Source organism: Canis lupus, chromosome 7, assembly GCF_003254725.2.
Source record: "Canis lupus dingo isolate Sandy chromosome 7, ASM325472v2, whole genome shotgun sequence".
NCBI classification, from domain to species: Eukaryota; Metazoa; Chordata; class Mammalia; order Carnivora; family Canidae; genus Canis; species Canis lupus.
The window spans coordinates 23,434,281-23,451,015 of record NC_064249.1 but is presented as its reverse complement, the minus strand read 5'-3'; the positions used below and the strand labels follow the sequence as shown (position 1 = coordinate 23,451,015).

Sequence of the window (16,735 nt, the reverse complement as noted above, 5' to 3'; positions counted from 1 at the left end):
TTCCTGACCTATGCATTATCTATCCTTACAAATGACCAGAGAGGTCATTTCCTAACAGGCATGATTTAAAGGATACTGCAGGAGCCTTATCGCCCAAAATATCCCTACAGAGGCATGTAACTGGCTTATGACATTCTGCTATTAAAGCTTCCTTAATTCCTTTCCTTCTGCTTTCCGTAAGTGCCACCACCTAACCTATTAAATCATTATCAATCATTTATGCATAGGTGTGATTTAGTAGCTCACGGTCTTTCAAGTAAGACAGCAGCTGGCTGCAATCAGACTTTAATAGGCTGTAGGGCATGGCTTTTAAGAAATAATCTGGATAGGGACTCTGCAAAGAGAGAAGGGAAGATGGATATAAATATCTGTTTTGTACCTAGTATGTGTTCAGCTCTGTTCCAAGAGTTTTGCCTATGTAATATTTGACATGCCATTGTTTCTTCCTATTTGTGCAATAGGAGGGCTTAGAGAGAAATCTCTGTCATTTGCCCAAGCCTCACAGCTAATGAATGATAAAGCCAGTGTCTGAAGTCAGGGCTGCAGAGCCCAGGAATGGTGTTTGGATGGAAGAGAGAGGCATTAAAAGGAGAGATGCAAGGGCCAGGAGGCACATTTTGGCAATCCTCACAAACCTAGGCTCCCAGCCCCCTTCCTGAGGACCTTGAATTGTGTGTGGTTGTTTTTTTACTTTCCTTATGAGGTTGTCCCTTGATGAGTTTTTCCTCCCTTCTGGATTTTTTAAACAATAATTTAAATTTTTATTAGGTGCTCAGCCACAGTATAAATACCCCCATTTGAATTGCTGACACACAAATCAATAGGGAAGCACTTTCCCGGACTGGAGCCCTGGCATGGGAGCCTTCCAGCCGCATCCTCTTTCCAGAAGAGAAGGAGTTGAAGAAACAGAACAGACAATTTTCTTAAACAAGCCACAGTTAAAGGAAACAGAATAAGCATTCAAGGTTTCTGGTCCCAGGGCTTTTCTTTCTTTCATTCTCCATTCCTCATTCTCACTAAACAATCTCGCCTTTAACCTCTGCATTAGCAATCAGAGTGGTGTCATTTTTACAGGAAGAAGTAGAGAAAGCAGCATGGGTGGCTGAGAACCTGGCCACATGTTTTGAAAATGAGAGCAGAACAGCATCCCTCAATTCTAGCAGAGATGAGGGGTCTAGCAGTCCCACCCACCCACCTCCCAGTCCCCACCATCACTCTCTGGCTTAGAGAGCTTGTAGTAAAAGATACGGTTAATAAAAAAGAATATCTCAGTGGCAATTAAAATTTGGTTTGGCTGTGCCTTTAATTGTCTGATGAATAGGGCAATAAGTTTGCATCCTATTACATGGCGGCACCATGATCCAGTGACCCTGTGATCCCACCATATCCCATCTCTCAGTTACCCTCCAACATGCTCCTTCTATGACTCTCAGCCTTTTCATATGCGGTTCCTTCTCTGATTAATGGGGTACCACAAGCAGTCCCTCCACCCCCACCTCCATACCCCAATGCAGCTGGTTTGTAGACATTAACACTTCATTAAGCTGTGTGGTAGTTACCTATCTCTGTGGCTTCGCCTCTGCCCTAACCCTCCTCAAAGACAGGGAGCCGTGTCTCTTTCAACTCCAGCCATTAATAAAATGCCTGATTCAGAGTAGGTCTTTGGTAATGGCTTGTTGAAACAGAGAATACTGGATGAAGACCCATTCATTCATTCATTTGACTAATTTACTAAACAGGCTAGGAATCCAACTGTGAATAAGACAAAGTTCTTATTCTCATAGAGTTTGCATTCTATTGGAAAGAGACCAACAGCAAGAAAAAAAAAATCAAATCTGATGTTGGCTGGTGATAAATGTGATAAATAGAAACAAAATGGTAAAAAAAGACAAGGAGAGCTATTCTGTTTATTTATTTTTTAACCTCTCCTTATTTCCTCCACCTCCCAGCCCTTGGTAACCACCTTGCTACTCCTTGTTTCTATGAGTTCAACTTTTTTTTTTTTTAAGATATCATAAATAAGTGATACCATGCACTATTCCTCTTTGTCTGGCTTATTTCACTTAGCATAATGCCCTTCAGGTTCATCCATGTTGTCACAAATGACAGGATTTTCTTCTTTTCTAAAGCTGAATAATATTCCTGTGTGGAGGGGGTGTATTTCACATCTTCTTTATCCTTTCATCTATCAACAGACACATACGTTGTTTCTATACCTTGGGTATTGTGATTAATGCTGCTGTAAGCATGGGAGTGCGGATAATTCTCGGAGATAGTGATTTCATTTCCTTTGAATATATACCCAAAAGTGGAATAGCTGGATCATACGGTAATTCTATTTTTAATTCCTTGAGGATACCTCCATACTGTTTTCTATAGTGGCTGCCCCAGGTTACATTCCCACCAACAGTGCACAGGGCTCCCTTTTCTCCACATCCTCACCAACACTTGCTACCTCTTATCTTTTTGATGATAGCCATTATAACAGGTGTGGGATGATATCACCTTGTAGTTTCAATTTGCATTTCCATGATGATGAGTGATGTTGAGCATCTTTTCATGTGTCTGTTGACCACCTGTGTCTTCTTTGGAAAAATGTCTGTTTAGGTCCTGTGCCTATTTTTAATTGGGTTTTTTCTCTTCTTCTTCTTCTTCTTCTTCTTCTTCTTCTTCTTCTTCTTCTTCTTCTTCTTCTTCTTCTTCTTCTTGTTTTTTGGCTACTGAGTTGTAGGAGTTCCTTGCATATTTTGGATATCAACCCCCTCTTATATATATGGTTTGCAATTATTTGATCTCATTCCATAGGTTGCCATTTCATTTTGTTGATGGTTTCCTTTGCTGTGCAAAGCTTCTAAGTTTTTTTATAGTCCCACTTGTTTATTTTTGCTTTTATTGCCTTCACTTTGGTGTCAAGGAGAGCTATTTTAGATAAGATTTTTAGGGCAGGCTTCTCTGTGGAGGTAACATTTGAGGCTACTTGCCTGGTAGACACAGGCTCTATGTTCTTTTGTTAGTAGTAGAACAAGGTGGGAGCTTGTCCCTGTATAGTGGCTGTGATGAGTGACTCAGGTTCCCAAGATGGCTGGCTGGCAGAGGCAGGAAAGCCAAGACTATCTCGCCTGCAGGAAACTTGGCTGTCATAACATTAAGCATTAATCTACTGAGGGAGCTATCTCAGAACACATTGTAGAAATGAAAAGACTTGAGAACCTGGTGCCAAAGCCTCTGAGGGATATCCCAAGCCCTGTCTAGTTCTCATGAGATGTTGCAGAGCCCATGGGAAATGATTTTGTCTTCTGGGTATCTGGGCAGAGGATCTTCTTGATCTCTGTGATTTCAATTACCAGCCGAATCACAGCACAACAGAGAGGACTATAAAATTATTAAATCCAAAGCTTCAAGATTCGTGATCTCAGTTCTGTCACTTACTATCTTGGACAAGCCACTCAAACTATAGTAATTTCCTCATGAATAAAATAGGAGTAATTAATACGAGTCCTTTTGCTTACCTTCACAAATGGTTGACCAAATATATTAACATATAGTAATATATAATCATATTTTGAAAAATGTGAAGTACAATGACAACATAAATTATTGCTATTGGGGAAAAGTAATCAACATTTATTGAATACTAATAAAGTGCCAGCAGCCCTCTAGATGTTACCTTATTCAATTTTCACAAAATTCCGGAGAGGTGTTATCATCCTTATATTAAAGTCAAGGAATGAGAAGCTCTGAGAGATTGAGAGACTTCGCCAAGGATGCAAAGGCTAGGCAGAGCCAGGATCTGAGCTCAGGCCCACTGTCTTCAGAACTGAAGCCCTCCTCTCCCTAACTCTGTGTCTTCCTGCCTGTGGATGGTCAGCCCATGCTTAGGGTAGACTCTCAGCCCTGAATCACCTCACTCAGAGCTGGGATGTGTGTTCCCCCTCAAATTCCTGGCTCAGCCTTCATGCAAGAACTAAACACCAGCCTCTAACCAGGCCTGTATATGAGTGCCCAGGTCTCCTCTGTCCCCAGCGCTTCTGCTCCATGATGAACCTGCCTCTTGGCTCAGTCTACCACACTGTCTGGTACATTGTGGGGGTGGGGAAGCACTGCACAGCCCACCTGCTCCTTTGGCTGATGGTCTACCATCATCCCCATCTGTGACTGCAGAGCAGAGATATAGCTGGCCTACATCAAGCTGCTCTACGCTCCCAGCCACCACCACATACCTCCCCTGCAATCATTGGTGGTCCTGGTCGCAGCTGGTGGGCAATTTACATCCTCACAGCTGAACAAGAAACCTCAACAGGAACAAACTGGGCTTTGTTGCGTCTGCCTGCCATACTCCTCCCAGCTGGACCGATATTTGAGAATCCATTACAGGAGTTTCATCTTGTGCAATAGCAAAGCAGTGTTAAAAGAAGTAGCCCACAAGTGAATGGGTAGTTACAACTGTGGCCCAGATAATCCCCAAAGTGGATAAACCACAAAGTGAATGAGGCTTTTGTGGATAGATGAGAATTGACACCACCTTCGCCACCTTGTGAGATTGGATGAAGGAAAATGCATTTAAGAAAACTCTCTTGCCTTGAAGCTGGATTCTTTTCTCATCCTGAAGGAGTTAGATGAGGCTTTGTTGAAAAAACAGAATGACTCCCCAAAGGAGGGGGAGTGGGAGAAGTGACAACACTGAGCCCCCAAGAGAAATAGTGACTGCTTTGGTCTTATTTTTAAACCAACTTTTGTGGTTCAAACAAAGCTGGTGAGGACTAGGACTCTCCAGCTTTTTGTATCTCTCTCTCTCCCTGGCAATGGGGAACATGGGCGGTTTCTGAGTGATGCTCAGAATGAAGTGCACAGAGTTCTTGGGTTCCAATCCCGGCTCTACCATTTATTGTACATCTTCAGACAAATTAAGTAATCTCTTTGCACTTTACTCTTTCCATCTGTAAAATGGGGATAATGATCGTCCCACACTCAAAAGGTAACAATACAGATCCATTAAGTTTCTGTGTGGGGAGTACTAAGATCATTGCCCGGCAATAGTTTTAATCGTGTGGGTTTTAGCAATTACTATGCCACTGAAAAATAGGCATGGAGATATTTTTGGATCCAGCTGGTGATTTATGAACCCAGGAGATCCCAAACATCCTAGAAGCGGATCTTAACCACTCCCCACAATTCCTACCTTGTCACTGGCAGGGTCTGCTCAGGCTAGCTGCTGAGTGTAACTCTGGGGTGAGGCACAAATCTTCAGAAATGAAAAGGCTCTTTCCCTTCCTAGCAGCCTTTTGCCATGGGCAAATAATCCCTTTCATCACATTTGACTTTAAGAACTTGGAAAGGCCAAACATTTCAAGGAGCAGGAGTAGGGTCTTCTCCCAGGTTCTCCACTGTGGCAGAGCTGGGGATGTCAGGTGGGATTCCTGACCTGTCAGATGTGCTCTCCAAGGGCCCGAAGCTAAGCGGCGTGGGGGGGGGGGGGGGTGCTCCATACTCTTCACTATCTCCTGAGCTACAGCCACAAAGAAGAGGTGCTCCAGGGGGCTGAGAGAGGAGCCCTATGGGGTCAGAGGGATATTGCTTCCAAGGAAGCCACCTCAGTCCTTTTCTGGTGACTTTATTTTTTCCCCCCTCCCAGTCTCCAAGGATGGCTGCCCGAGTCCTTCATTCTCACTAAATTAAGCTGATAAAATACAAATGAAAAAGGGGCGGGGGTGGGGAGGAGCGTATGGCACACTCTTACTCTGCATTTTAATAACTTTTGCACTGTGCCTCAGACCATTTTTAATAAGAGATTGACAGATAGTGGTCTCCTTCCCACCCCCACTTGGCACATATCAGGGTCCAGATCAACAGCACCCTTTCGTCTCCTCCAGAACATTCCACTCAGTCCCTCTCTTGGAGGGAGACTGGCCCAGGAATGAGACCCACGCCATTGGAATGATTTGCTGATCTCTTGAGGTTAGTTAAGTCTGGAAATGCACCCCAGCAACCAAAGATACTCCCCAGGGAACTGTACTCCCAGGTAAGCAGCATTCTTGCCTCTGAGCTTTCTGGGGAGCCAGTTATAGAATACAGACAGGTCGCACTTACAGGGGCAATGGTATTTAGTCAGTTAACCTTCCCCCAGGGTGCCTGGGCACTCTGGCCCAGAAGCCCATGTAAGATTGAGAAAAGTTGGCAGCAAGATGAAAAGAGGGGAGGGTACAAGTCACTGCCCACCTTCCCAATGTACTTGGCCCTGCAGCCAGGCTCAGGCCCCTGATGTCTCCCCCATCCCTGGGGAGAATAGATATCAAAGTAGCCAAGTAACCTGACCTTTACCCTCCAAATGTACCTTTTCTGCTATAGACACTTCCATCAAGAGAGAGCTATATGGACTGAAGACCCTCTGTGAACCTTGATGTACAAAATGACATCTCATTTAACCCACACAGGGATTCTAAGAGGAACTGTTTACCCCATTTCATGGGCCAGGCCAGTAAGGCTCAGAGAAGTCAAGCGACTTCCCCAAGGCCACATAGCCAGTAAGTGGCAAGGCCAGGATTCAAATGCTGGTTTGTCAGGATGTCGCTGAACATTTCTGCCAGCCCCGAGTGGGCAGTGATGGGATACAAGGCAGGTGGGGGGCGAGGGGGGGCACGCCAGGCAGGGGGCAGGTCTGCACAGGCTTTGCAGTCTCGTTGCCATATCCCACCTGGAGCTCCGAGGAGCAGAAATCTGGCAGCTTCCGAGGTGGATGAAAAGCCAACCTTCCTCAAATTGTTTTATTTAAAAGCCAGACTCCTGACTGTTTGAAGCCGCTTGATTTTGGCAGTGCTTTTTCCTTTTTCTCTTTTTTCTCTCTGCTTTTAAACAGCCCTCAGAGATAAGGGGAACGTGCAGTTGCTGGGGGCTGCGCTTGCAGGTGTGTAGAAGACCCGTTGCTCCCACCTCGCGGCTGGGCCTGCAGCCGGGCCGCGTGGACACCAGTAGGTACGTGCACACCTGTGCTCTCAGTGGGAGAAAGGTGGCAAGCCCTGAGCCCCTCTGCACCTAAAGTATAGATACAGATGAAGTCTTTTGCTTTTATAGTGAGTTTCACCAGCATTAAACTTCATTTATATCTCTATAAATATAGACGGCTTTGAACGGGAGGCTTTATGGCTGGGTTTATAAGTTCTAGCTCCCCGTGGCACAGACTTGGGTCACCGTGAGGAGACGGCCCCTTTATAGACAGCGTGGCCTCTGCCCTTTCCGACATGACCATTTGCAGGGCTCTCATCCGGTATTCCTGCCCTCGCCCCTTCTGCTGGCAGGGGGGCCTCCCCGGCCCTGGCCCTGCCCTCTCCCTATCTCCTCTTTACCCTCCCCTACACTCACAGCTGGCCAGGTGGAGGGGCATGGTGCTGTGAGCCGATTTCCTCTCCGCATCTGTCCCTTGGTCAAGGGCCCCACTGCCGACCTGGGGATAGGCTGGAAAGGCTGGCAAAACCTGGTTTATTAAGGTATATGTTTTACAGAAATCCATTTAGATAAACAGACCGTCCTCACAGATGCCGGCGCACGGTGGCTACGGGGTTTACAATACTTCACGAGGCAGGCAGCAGCTTCTCTCCTGATGCACTTGCGGAGATAAATTCAAGGTAATCTATATAAACTCAAGCCTTTGAAATTGCATACCGTCAAAAAATTCAAACAATTACTCTAGCCCAGCCAGGAGGTGGCTGTTAGATGTTCTTCTTATGGAAAACAGAATTATAAGGGAAGGGAAAATGTTTCATAAATAAAACTCAGAATGGCAGAAGAAGCTGGAGGGAGGGAAAGGCAAGAGAAAAGGAATCCAAAGTTCACCATCCCCAGCTGAGTGCAGAATGGGGCTCAAACATCCAGTGTCTCCTTAAGGCTCGAATTCATTTTAGTCCAGTACAATTTCCAGGTAATTTAATTAGCAAAAGGCATCTTTCAGATATTTTTAAATCTCAGCCTGCCAAGTTCTTGGTGCTGAAGGAGGAGGAGAAAAAAAATAGCCAACACACTCTCTTAAGGTCAAGGTGTTGTAAAACAAGGGCCAACCCCAACCATTAGCACTTGAGGAGAATGTAAAATCCAGGTCAGCCCAGATAATTGTTAGCTTGTTAAAACACAAGTACCCCAGACTGCACCCAAGCCCTAGGACCCAGGAATTTGCAAGTGGCTCAATCATTCATGCTTCAGGCCAGGCGCTGTCCTAGGTACTGTACTTCTGGCCCATTTAATTTTCATAAGAAGTCCTTAAAGAAGATCCGATGAGTTCTGTAGGCTTTTGGGGGATGGGAGGATAGCATAGTAGAGGCGGTGCTGATTAGGAACCTCAGATTAAGACAGGTTAAGTAATGGCCCAAAGGCACAAGGTCAGACACGGTAGAGCAGGAATTTGAAGCCAAGTTTCCTGGTCATAATGTCCCAGGTCTTTCTATTTGTAGCACATGTATGGCCCCAAGGAGGAGAATATGGCTAAAACAGAAGCTGCAGAAAACAGTGAAAAGAATTGGGCTCTATTTCAAAAAGATTGTGTTTAAAACCAGTCCTGCCACCATCTAGCTGTGTGTCCTCAGGCAAGCTATTCAACCTCTCTGAATTTAGATTTCTTGCCCTCATGTCTTCTGTATTCTATTTGAAGTCAAGTTATGCAATGATCAGGTTCTCCCTTTCTCATTTGGCTAGAGGAGGTTTTCCTTGCCCCTGTTCTTCAAGATTAAATAAGAGAAGGTACATATAGCACCTAACACAGAGCCCTTCACATGACAACCTCCTTTAAATGAGAACTATTTTTTTCCCATTTCTGTGAGAATCAAATAAGATACTATACTGTACAGCTGGTAGAGTGCCTGGCCTATTGTGAACTTTCCATTAAGAGTTTATTATTATTATTATTATTATTATTATTATTATTACTGAACTAGAGAAACAAATGTGGGAACTCTGATACACAGGTTGAGCAGAACCAACAGTAAATGAGCAAGATTTTATTGAGCTTTGCTGTATGCCAGGCCCTGTGCTGGGCTCTTTCAGCAATAATAGAATCAGTAAATCTAGGTGGAGAGGCACCTAGATTTTTACATATAAAGATTAGCAACAGAGAGAGAAGCATATTGGAATAGTCCTATTCTTAACTCATTAAAACTACACTATACTAAAAAGAAGGGGGGGTTAGCAATAATGCAGGATGTAAACCCCCTCTGAAGATGCTTAAGAGAAATCACAATGAAGCCATCATTCGTTGCCACAAAGGGATGATAAAGGACAACATAAGAAAGTGATTAAGGCACAGATTTTGAACCAGATCTATCACTACCTAGTTGTAAAAAGTTGAACAAGTCACCATGCCTCAGTTTTCTCATCTGTAAATTGGGGATAACAGTGTATGTCGCAGTGTTTTAACCACTAAATGATATAAAGTGTTTAAAGTGTTTATGGTTAGCAATAATAGCAAATATTTATTAAGGGTCTTCTCTGTGTCATGCATTTGGTGGAAACTCATAGAAAACACTCACTCAATGTTGACTGGTGTTATCATTAAGCAATAGAAAGATCCAAGTTGCCAGGGACCAGAGGTATGAATTTTTAGGTGAACTAAAATCAAAAACCAAATTCCATCCCAGAGACATTACTAAACTGTTATCAAGCATTAGCTAATCTGGATTGATACTGTCCTGGGATCAGTGTTCTAGGCTTTTCCTCTTTTGTCTTTTTTATACCATATAATATGATAAAGACACACCCAGATTTTAAAAACCATGACTTCCTTATGAATCCTGGCAATAACCTTTTATTGAATCACCTACAGCTACAGCATAAGATGTTATTATAAGAGCCAAGTGGGGGTGAGCTTGAAAGTGCCCTGTTCTAAGGACAGAGGTCCCTTAGGAGATCAGAGCTAAGATCCTTAGGAAATTGTAATGAGTCTATTGGCTTATTTGTCCCTGACCCCAGAACTCCTTCTCCCAACATATAGTCTCACCATTATAATGCATAAGCTAGGAAGGAACCAGAAATGTGCCCATAAGAGTGAGGGCTATGTTTCCCCCTATCTCCCAATATCTCTCTGGGATAAGACTAGGGCCCTTTAGCTGGTGAAGAGAGGAGAGTTTAGGATCCCAGTCTGCTTGAACTGCATCTGTTGTACACTTAACAGTGAGGGCCAGAGTGTAGAAATCAGTCCCAGCTGAAAAGGGCTGGGGGAAGGGGTGCTGTGCACCAACCCTCTATTTATCCTTTTTGATTTTCCTCTAGGAAACCACCTGTGTAGTCCTCAGAGGGAAAGGGAAGAATTTCAACCCCAGTGGGAGCTATTACCAGATAGTCTCCCTTCCCACTTGGTTGGAGAGTAAAACAGAAGCAATTGACTGTAATTTAAAAAGCAGAAGAGGAAGCAACCCAATTGTCCATCAGTGACTGAATGGATAAACAAAATGTGATACTACATACACAAAATGGAATGTTATTCAGCCTTAAAAAGGAATGAAGTTCTGACACATGCTACAACATAAATGGATGTTGAAGACATCGTGCGAAGTGTTATAACCCAGTTACATAAGGAAAAATACAGTATAATTCTATTTATAGGAGGTATCATGTCCGATTCATGCAGACAGAAAGTAGAGTGGTGGTTGCCAGGGGCTGGGGGTAAGAGGGGTATGATGGAGAGTTATTGTGGAGATCCATTCTTCAATGGGTATAGTGTTTCAGTTTAGGAAGATGGAAACATTCTGGAGATGGATGGTGGTGATGGTTGTACAACGACGTAAATGTACCTAATGCCTCTAAAGTGTACACTCAAAAATGACTAAAATGGTAAGTTTTATGTCATGTATACTTTATCACAAGGAAACAAAAAAGGGAAAGAAGAGGGTAAGGCTGTTTAAACTCCTTTTGCCAACTGACATACTGGTTACTTCCTATGTTCTAAATAGATCAATACAGGTCTAGTCCAAAGTCATATTTCAAGGTAAAGATGTAGTGATTCGTATACACTGTTGGAAATAGCTTTTAAAAACCTATTCCAAATTCCCCTTCCCACTGAACTTGTTCTTAAGATGAAACTCCATTTAGGTGGGGAATCTCATCTGATCTTTTTTTAACATGGCCTTTAGTTAACAAGGCAAAGGTATGTCTCTACACTTCTCCCAAATCATCTACTGGAATTGGCTTTGCGGAAATCATTCAAATTTTGAATTTCTGCACAACTTCTACCTAGACATTAATAAATCTTCACTGTGATTGTCTTCTAACTTTCCATGGCCAGTGGCTTAGCAACCTACACTCCACCCTGTGGGAATCCTGGCTGGGAGAGCCGATCAGGAAGGAGACTTCCCATAAATGAGCTGGCTGGATGCATTTTGTGGGTAGGCAATCCCACAAACAAGCAGAATTGGGAAGAAGGTGTTCAACAGAGTCCCTGAGTGAAGGAAAGCAAAGTACATGTTTGCCCACTAAACATGTTAACTGCTCTATGACCTACTTAGACAAATTTTGAGGCCTGTTAAAGTCCCTAACTTACTGCCAGAAACCCTAATCTGTTAGTTGAAGACCTCATATTCATATTGTGCTAATGCCCCATCTATATTCAACATTCCCTGAACAGGGATCCCTGGGTGGCGCAGCGGTTTGGCGCCTGCCTTTGGCCCAGGGCGCGATCCTGGAGACCCGGGATCGAATCCCACATCAGGCTCCCGGTGCATGGAGCCTGCTTCTCCCTCTGCCTATGTCTCTGCCTCTCTCTCTCTCTGTGACTATCATAAATAAATTAAAAAAAAAAATCAGTCAACATTCCCTGAACATAGAGTATCTACAGATACAGAGTCAGAGAAAACTGGACAGGCAGGGTGACAGGACTAATTATGTAGGAGGTATGTGTGTTTGTGTGTGTGCGTGCATGTGCATGCCTGTGCGTGTATTTTTTTCCCACCAAAGTCATCAAAATCTCTGATAATTTATTGCTCCTTCATAGTAAAACTAGAAGAGACTCTTTACCCTGGCCTACAATCAGGGATGAGAGGGGCATCTTGCTGTCTCAGTGGGTTAAACATTGCCATCAGCACAGGTCCTGATCCCAAGGTCCTGGGATCAAGCCCTGAGTCAGGCTCCTTGCTCAGCAAGGAGTCTGCTTCTCCCTCTGCTCCTCCCTCTGCTTATGCTTGTTCATGCTTGCTCATGCTTGCAAATGGGCACACACACACTCTCTCTGAAATACATAAAGAAAATCTTAAAAAAAAAAAAAACTCCTAAGGAAAAAAACAACCAACCAGGGATGGGAGTAGAATGGATATCCCTGAATGAAGCTATAAGGATATCATAGTACATGAGTCACCCCAGAGTCTTCTGGTCCTAAAACTACTCTTGAATAAGGAGGAACAGCAACCTCCTCAACCAAGACCTTTGTGGATGGCATAAGCCATCCATTTTTCATGGCATAAGCACAATCACAGTGACCTTTCCTTTCCCTTTCCCTAGTAAGTTTACACAGGTACTCTTTCCTCACCTCACCCTCCTTGAGCCCAGATGGGCTCCACTCATCAGGTGACCAGCCACCTGAATGCTCAATTCCAAGTTTTTAATAGAAATTTCAACATCATCTCCATGTACTGTACCATCTCCATGCACTGTACCATCAAATAACAGGTCAGCTCAGAGGCAGAAACCTGCAAGGGTTCCTATTTGGATTTGGTTGTGGCTTGCACACACCCACACACAATTACACACTTGAAATGACCACTTGACTTTCTAACTCCATGACCATAAATTTGGATGAGGAATGCACCCTTCTCCCACTCTCTCAACCACCCAGTAACAATAGCCTCAGACCTCTTAAATGTTCTCTTAAAACTCTACTATAGTCCACATGACCATCTATTAAACAACACATTAAGCAATGTATATTTCCACTACAAAAAGTAGCAGTGAAAGCCATGGTGAGAGAAGTCAGAAAGTGATGGTGTTGGGGGAGGGAAAGAGAGGAGAAAGAAGAACAAGGGAAATCTTATATATTGTGTTTGGTTTAGTAGCTAAATAGGTGTATGCAGTTGTCAAAACTTACTAGTATCAATACTTAAGATCAGTACATTTTATTATATGCAAGCTATACCTGAATTTTTAAAAATGTGATATTGACACTCTCCAGGTAAAAGATGGCAACCCACAGTTGTGGAGAATAGGGCAGGATGCCAACCTTTTCTTTTTCTCCACCTTTCTTGACATCTCTCATCTCCCCCAGATCTGAAAGGCAACCCAGCAGAGTCTCCTCTGCTCCATGAGGGGGGATAGATATGAAAACACAGTGGCTTTCTCTCCAAAATGCTGGCCAGATGTGAAGACTAGAGCCACCAGGAGAGCAGAGATTCTTGGATGTGGGTGGGCTTGCATCCAGCCTCCCACTCCTCTCCTGGGGTTTCTATAGGTGCTCAGAACTCAGCCCTCCCCTAGTCATCCTCCCCACATTCTGAGCCACAGAAGACTCATGCTACTCCCAGAGAAGGCTCAGAAGAGAGAAAAGTCATCAAATACCTAAAACCAAAATATCCATGGCAATGTGTCCTCAAAGGATGCCTTTAACTAGGACAAAGTGAATGTGGCAATCAAGTGCATGACCTCAGTCCAGCCTAGAGGCCACCAGCTGGGTGTTCTCTTTTTACAGTAAGTCCAGAGAGCTCTTCACCTGGCTCCTAGTCATCTTCTTTGTTGAGGACTGAAGGCCAGAAATACCTTGAGATTCTCTTGATTCTCATTCTTCACCAGGGAGAAGCCACTGCTCTACACTGAGTTCACTAAAAGGTCTTGGTTGCAAATCTGTCCACTGGGGAGCAATACATCTCTGCTCTCCCTCACATGAGCATCTCTGCATTTCACAGGTGATGAAATATTAGGAGACCAGAAGTTCTATTTCCGCTTTTGCTACCCTCTAGCCTAGCACTTTAAATGCCTATGTCTCCCCATTTATTAAATGGGCCCAGTAATGACATGGAGCACTTCTTTCAGAGAGAATTTAAGGGCATTAATGAGATAATGACCACTAAGTATGGTGACTTCAGTAACAAATGGTGGCTTTGGATAGGGTCCACTGCAAGGGCATGAATTTCTTTTAAACCTTCAGGGATATGTCATGCAGAAATCTATCCACTTTCTTTTTCAAACTGGAAAATTTCAAGGATGAGAGGAGTTGGGAGAGTTGAAATATCAATGAGTCAATGTTGGTTTCTGATGCTCTGCTTTGTCTATTTCAATCTTTTTTCCCTACCATTAAAACATGTGATTTCACTATTTTGCTCACTGCATTCCACTTTCTGCCATTCTAGGGAGATGCTGGGATTTCTGGATTCAATGGCAAACATAGTCAGAAAAAACTCAACTGCAGTGTCATTTCACTCGGAACTATGTGTCTCACCCAGAAGACCCCAACCAGACAGAGGCAGAGAGTATTTTTTTCAGTTTGGAGGAGGGGCCCAGAATGCTAAATTAAAAGCAAAACACAGAGACACCACCTTAGGGTTCACTGGGGGTTGGAAGGAGTGAAACCACCTATTCTGACTCTTAAAGAAAGTGACCAGAAGTTTAAATGATTAGGGGCCAATTCAAGACAAAGTTTACTCTTACCAGAAGCCACATCTCTTTAAAATTCCCCTTGGCATGCTGGCTTCATGGAAACATGGATGATTGAAGGAAGTCCCCAACACCACTTGTTGAATGACCCCACCCAAACAGCTGTGGGTGAGACAGAAGGGCAGGGGGGTGCAGACAGATAGTGTCACCAAGGCAAAACCAAAACAGATGCAGGGAATTGATTTAATATATTTCTGAGGGGCAGGAAGCAGAAGAGACAGAGCAGTACCTTTCCAAAAAAAAAGTAGCAATGAAGTTAAAGCAATGATGAGCCCATCTGTGGAATCTAAGTACTGGAGGACATAGCACTACATCAAGCCTTTTTGAGTCAGGACTGGTCTAGGTTCTCTTCTGCTTCCCCAGATGTAAGGAGACAAGCCTGTCTCCTGAGCAGTCTTTCACAGGCAGAAAAAAAAAAAGGACAGAACAGATTTTGTCCTCTTTCCAACCACACATAGTCAAAGATAAAAAAAAAAAAAAAAAAAAAAGTCCTGCCTCCTTGTAAATGTAGTATAATCCACATTGACCACCTCTCTAAAGCTCAAGACATTGACACTTTACTACCACCATTGAAGTCAGGGGGATCTCAGCCCCCAAAACTACCCCAACCTGATGCTCACCTGTTGTACCTGCCCACTTACCACAGATTTACACCAGGAGAGAAAGTGAAAGGTCAGATTGGGCTCTCTTCACAACAAGAACCCAGAGATCCTAGGGAAATTGACATTTAAAAAGCCACCTCTTCCAAGCTCTCACAGAGGAGCATAACTTTTAACTCTACCCCCACTCCCAACCCCCTCAGGCTTCATTTGCAACACTTTCCCTCCGTGGTTTGTCCGGAAAGAGTTAAAGAAGGTGCATGGCTAATTCCCCCAAACCCTCCCTCTTATCTACATAGAAAAAGAACAGCCCTACACAGAGACACACAGGAACCCATTGGCAATTTAACTCAGCCCTCACCTATCTTATGCAACAGCACACAGACACACACACACACACACACACACACACACACCCGAAGGCCAGAGTCCACATCCCCCTTTAATTTGTTAGAAACCTACGCAGAACCCGGCTCCACTGGCAGCTGTAAGATAGATGTAACCTTAGTGCCAAGCGCCTTGCAGGAACACACACAGACACACAGGAACCAAAAATGCATCTCATAGCTCTCCGTGGTGCTGAAATCACGCTAGCAGGGAAATCGAAGGAGAGCAAGTGCGCTGGACTTACCCGGCTGAGGGTGGGCGGCAGGGGAGCGAGAGGAGCTTCCTGCGAAGAGAATTCTTGTCTGTGCGGCTGGAACCAGCTGATGCGCTCACCTAGAGAACCCACCTCTCTCCCTTTTCTTCCCTTCCTCCTTTTCTGGGAGGAAGAGAGGAGGCTCCACGAAAGAAATGAAACCCAAGCTGACAGGGCTAGAGTGGAAGGAGAAAGAGGAGGCAACAAAAATAAGATTAAAAAGTCAGGTGGCTTTACTCCACTGGTGGTAATTCCTTGGGTCAGGGGGGACCCCTCTTTTCTCGTTTTCTGTGTCTGTGCCTTTCTCCGTCTCTGCGTGTTGAGCCAACAGCCTTAGCACAGTAGGTTCCTGCCTCTGACGTGAGAGACAAGGAAGCCTGGGACTGCTTTGCTGTCTCTCTCTCACGCGCTCTCTCTTTTCCCCTCTTGCTGAAATTTCAGCAGCATGATATTTTTTTTTAAGCCTTCGTTTTTTCCATCCCCCTACAAGCAGCCCCCTAGTGGACAGAAAAGAAAAGTATCCTGAGTCCTCTTGAACAGTGCAGATTCAGACACAGGAGCAATCTTCGTACTCACAAACTCTTGGGGACTGCTTTTGCACAGATAGGGTCCTACATAGCCAGTCTTCTTTCTGGCCAACCCAGATAGGAAGAGAGGGGGAAGCAAAGGGAGAGGGAGAAGTCAGGAGCTTTTGCAGATTCTTTGTCCACAATTGCAGAAGTAAAGGGTGGAATGAGGGTGGGGGAAGTGGTTGGGGAGAGAATGTTTTTTGAAAGATGAGTTGTGGGGGGTCTCAAGTGCTTTAAGGTCATGACTCAGCATGACACCCTTTGAATAGTCAGAGTCTGCAGCCAGATGAGCTATGCCTATACTTAGGATCACCCAG

At 44.3% G+C, this 16,735-nt stretch overlaps 1 protein-coding gene across 1 annotated transcript in view; it reads right to left on the bottom strand.

The window, feature by feature from the left end:
- The window catches only part of TNR (tenascin R), a 403,980-nt gene extending 387,700 nt beyond the window's left edge, over positions 1 to 16,280 (bottom strand). Inside the window, 1 exon segment of the mRNA XM_025430226.3 lies at positions 15,841 to 16,280. The gene's annotated coding sequence lies outside the window, so the exon portion shown is untranslated.
- Between the last annotated feature and the right edge of the window lie 455 nt (positions 16,281 to 16,735).